General features: G+C 37.6%; 1 pseudogene; it reads left to right on the top strand.

The window, feature by feature from the left end:
• The first annotated feature begins 4594 nt into the window (after positions 1-4594).
• On the top strand, positions 4595-4713 carry LOC148519302 (5S ribosomal RNA; annotated as a pseudogene).
• The last annotated feature ends 535 nt before the right edge of the window (positions 4714-5248 follow it).

Genomic DNA, 5248 nt, shown 5'->3' with positions numbered 1-5248 from the left:
GCCCCACTGTTTGCATAAATACATAAAAAATAATTACAAAAAATTGCATAATTTTGTGAGAAAACTAGAAAAACTATTTTAATGCTTTTAATTTTTTGTCTGACTGTGTGACCAATTGGTCATCATCATGCTGATGATAGGCTTATTTATGTGGAGACCTGGAGCTGTAGCTCTATCTTCCCCATTGTTAATCCGTCCCTGACCATTTTGTGGAGAACTGTTAATTATCAAATGTATCTGCTGATATGACATTTAATGTAAGGTACGATTACTTTAAGAAACTACATGGTTTCACCTGTGCGAAAAGTCTTTGTAAAAAAACGGGGAAAAGTTTTCTCCAGTGTTTAGCTGGCGAAAAAAAGTGCAGAATTGGGGTTTAGGGGTGCAGGCTTAAAAAAAAAAAAAAAATAGCCTGCACCCCTTGGAATGCCCCCTAAACACAATGTATGTTAAAAAAAAAGTACATAAAAATAAAATTAAAAAAAAATCGGGACCCCCCCCCTAAAAAAAAAATGATTTTAAATTTTGGGGTAAAAAAAAAAAATAGGGAACACAGTTCTAAAATAGCTCAATTTAATCCAGAGGGGTTCCAAAGTATGCGGCAGGTGTTTCTTCATTGCGGGTAGTAGCAGCAGGTGCATTTTTGAAAAATTTAAAAAAATAATTTTATGGACTTAAAAATATGCTTGCACCCATTTTATGTACCGAAATTTGACGGGCATAGTTATTTTTATTTAAAAAAATTTGTTAAATGCTATTCTTAATCACCTTCTCAAAGCCACATTTATGCACCTGCCGCGGCTATTTAAAAACCCCGACATCCCTTCAGCAGACAAAAATGGGGGTACCCATAGCGATCCCCCATGTCTGGACATCTTTAGGGAGGTGATAGGATGTTTTCCCGAAAATTCCCATTTATTTTCGCCACTCCCAGTTTCATCGGGTCCCGTTTTCGCGTCCTTCAAAATTGAATACGGGGATAATCAGGCATGCGCGCGATACTTTTCCGCCTGGAAATCAGGCGAAGGAGGCAAAGTCCAAAGTCTGGACTTTTCGCCTCAAATTGAATATGGGCCTATATCTGATATGACATGTCACGATGTAAGATATGCTTATTTTCACCTAAATGTTATAAATGAAAATAATGTTAGATAGATAGATCATTGGTAAAATGCAGGTAGGATGTGATTTATAACCTCAATATGCTGATCATATGACTTGCTATAGAACTGTTAGTATCAACTATGACTGTTCATATACCTACTGGCTGTGTAGTGTGAGCTTATTTTAGCCTAACTTATAGATAAGCAATGGTGAAATGCAGGTAGGATGTGATTGGGGAGTAGATGAACTACGCCATACAGAGAGATAATGTGGAGAGCAGTGAGGCAAATGACTGAGGAGGCACTGGGCTAGTATCAGAGACAGATTTACAGATACGGTGACACAGTCGAGATAGGGGTCCCCCTCCTGGGGTAGACGGACTCTCTTTAGTTTTTACACCCACCTCAGCCGGAGAAACAGGACACAATTCTTGGGTTCTCATACAAGCTGGTCAGAGCCAGTCTTTATTGTACCAGGTACATAAATAAATCAAAACAAACAAAATTCTAACCCATCTGAGCTCTAACTAGACAGTAGGTTCCCTCACTATCAGAACACTATAAACAAGTTCACGTCCACAGTACTTACAGGTCTGTATCAAAACAATGTCTCAGAGCAAGCTAGCCTGCTCTCCCAGGTGTGAGACACTCAGCCAGAACTAAATCCAGCTTATAACAGCCATTTCCAGGTGCAAGCCCTAATGAGCCTGCAACCAGGCTGAAAGGCCCAACACCCGGAGTGGCCTGTGGATGGAGCCCTCCCTCTCCTCACATCCACACCCCCAGGACCCATTCCAGCTTTTCACCAAAGTCGACATTCCAATCTGTTCAGTAGAACAGACTTTTCCTGGGGGTTTAAAAGACATACAGTCAGGTCCATAAATATTGGGACATTGACAGAATTTTCATATTTTGGCCTCTATTCACCACCACAATGGCTTTGAAATGAAACAAACAAGATGTGATTTAACAGCAGACTTTCAGATTTCATTTGAGGGTAATTACATCCAAATCAGGTGAACGGTGTAGGAATTACAACGGTTTCTATATGCGCCTCCCACTTTTTAAAGGGCCAAAAGTAATGGGACAAACTAAACAATCCTAAATCTAACATTCACTTTTTAATACTTTGTTGCAAATCCTTTGCAGGCAATTATAGCCTGAAGTCTGGAACGCACAGCCATCACCAGACGCTGGGTTTCATCCCTGGTGATGCTCTGCCAGTCCTCTACTGCAAATGTCTTCAGTTCCTGCTTGTTCTTGGGGCATTTTCCCTTCAGTTTTGTCTTCATCAAGTGAAATGCATGCTCAATCGGATTCAGGTCAGGGGATTGACTTGGCCATTGCATAACATTCTACTTTTTAGCCTTAAAAAACTCTTTGGTTGCTTTTGCAGTATGCTTCGGGTCATTATCCATCTGCACTGTGAAGCGCCGTCCAATGAGTTCTGAAGCATTTGACTGAATATGAGCATATAATATTGCCCGAAACACTTCAGAATTCATTCTGCTGCTTTTGTCAGAAGTCACATCATCAATAAATACAAGGGAACCAGTTCCATTGGCAGCCATACATGCCCACGCCATGACACTACCACCACCATGCTTCACTGATGAGGTGGTACATTTTTGGATCATGAGCAGTTCCTTTCCTTCTCTTCCCATCACTCTGGTACAAGTTGATCTTTGTCTCATCTGTCCATAGGATGTTCCAGAACTGTAATGGCTTTTTTAGATGTTGTTTGGCAAATGCTAATCTGGTCTTTGTTTTTGTGGCTCACCAATGGTTTACATCTTGTGGTGAACCCTCTATATTCACTCTTGTGAAGTCTTCTCTTGATTGTTGACTTTGACACATATACATCTACCTCCTGGAGAGTGTTCTTGATTTGGCCAACTGTTGTGAAGGGGTTTTTCTTCACCAGGGAAATAATTCTTGTGTCATCCACCACAGTTGTTTTCCGTGGTCTTCCGGGTCTTTTGGTGTTGCTGAGCTCTCCTGTGCGTTCTTTCTTTTTAAGAATGTCCCAAACAGTTGATTTGGCCACGCCTAATGTTTTTGCTATCTCTCTGATGGGTTTGTTTTGATTTTTCAACCTAATGATGGCTTGCTTCACTGATAGTGACAGCTCTTTGGATCTCATATTGAGAGTTGACAGCAACTGATTCCAAATGCAAATGTCACACCTAGAATCAACTCCAGACCTTTTACCTGCTTAATTGATAATGAAATAACTAGGGAATAGCCCACACCTATCCATGAAATAGCTTTTGAGTTGATAGTCCCATTACTTTTGGCCCCTTAAAAAGTGGGAGGCACATATTGAAACTGTTGTAATTCCTACACCGTTCACCCGATTTGGATGTAATTACCCTCAAATTAAATCTGAGAGTCTGCAGTTAAATCACATCTTGTTTGTTTCATTTCAAAGCCATTGTGGTGGTGAATAGAGGCCAAAATATGAAAATTCTGTCAATGTCCCAATATTTATGGACCTGACTGTATGTGAGAAATCTGGGACACACATATATGCAAACCACAACTTTTCCAGTGCTTCTATCACAATATATATATATGAACTGAGGGTTCATGTTGGCATTAAACAAAGGTGCAGCCGTATATAGTGCTGGAAATTTGGTGTGTTGTGATCAGGGATGTGCAGAAAAGTAGACACGGGGAATGCAGTGCCTCACCTGCCATACACTTTTTACTCCAGAGTTTTGACTATAAAAATTATTAGAATAATACAAAGAAGATATTTTATAATTTTTTTTTATAATTTTTAGCCAAAACTCTGGAGTATACCTAAGTATTCAAAAGAAAAAAGAGAGATTCTGCACAGAACTTGGAATAAATTCAATGATATGTACCAACCATCTGACATTAATAAAATAATTGTGGAATAATTATATTATTGTTAAAATGTAACTTTTATTTTGCATCAATTAAATTATATAGTACCATACAGTTTGAACATGATGATCAGATGATGTAAAGCCATCATCTGTGAAAATCATAGTGAAATCTAGTGGCAAATTATTGGTAAATTATACATTACACAAAGTAAATTTAGTATTAATTGATACTATATGGATAAATATTAAGTTGTGTCTAATGTTTGACCATGTGCACAAAAAAATCCCAACTTATTGTTTTAACCTACAGCAGCAGGTATTCCCAGGAGGTTACATGTTCTGCAAAATCAGGATACTTTGTATTATGTTTTAAATGCGTTTTCAAGAACTGTATATAACAAATGATTTGCCTTTCTATTGTAAAAGGTTCAAATATACAGATATACGCTATATTACCTGTACATACAATCAGGTGACATCCTTGCTTTATTGAGTATCCATATGTAACAAAATAAGTTTGCTTATGCATTACTTTTTTTGGAAGTTATCTACTAACAAAATGGACTATATACTGAACTAGTCCTACATATCTATTGCTTTGACCAGGTAGTGGTGCAATTTTCCCTATATTAATATACCTACAGCCATACATTACTTGATTTGCCCAATCTCGTCTGATCTTGGAAGCTAAACAGTGATTGGTCAGGTTAAAACCAGGAAGGGTGACCTCCTGGGAATACCTGGTGCTGTAGGTTAACTTGGGATTTTTTTGTGCACATGGTCACAAAAAAACAACTTAGTATTTATCCATATAGTATCAATTAATACTAAATTTACTTTGCATAATGTATAATTTACCAATAATTTGCCACTAGTTTTCACTATGTTTATGAAGTCTGATTTTCACAGATGATGGATTTCCATCATCTGATTATCATGTTCAAACTGTATGGTACTACAGGTTGAGTCTCCCATATCCAAAATGCTTGGGACCAGGGGTATTTTGGATATCGGAATATTCCGTATTTTGGAATAATTGCATATTATAATGAAATGTCTTGGAAATGGGACCCAAATATACACACAGAATGCATTTATGTGTTATATACACCTTATACACACAGCCTGCAGGTCATTTTAGACAATATTTTTTATAATTTTGTGCATCCAAAAAAGTTTGTGTACATACATGAAATTCATTTATGTTTCATATACACCTTATACACAGCCTGAAGGTTATTTTATACAATCTTTTTAATAATTTGTGCCTTAGACAAAGTTTATGTACAT

Source organism: Taudactylus pleione, unplaced genomic scaffold (assembly GCF_031769625.1).
Source record: "Taudactylus pleione unplaced genomic scaffold, aTauple2 ptg000191l, whole genome shotgun sequence".
Lineage (NCBI taxonomy): Eukaryota > Metazoa > Chordata > Amphibia > Anura > Myobatrachidae > Taudactylus > Taudactylus pleione.
This window is presented reverse-complemented; position numbering and strand designations above follow the sequence as displayed.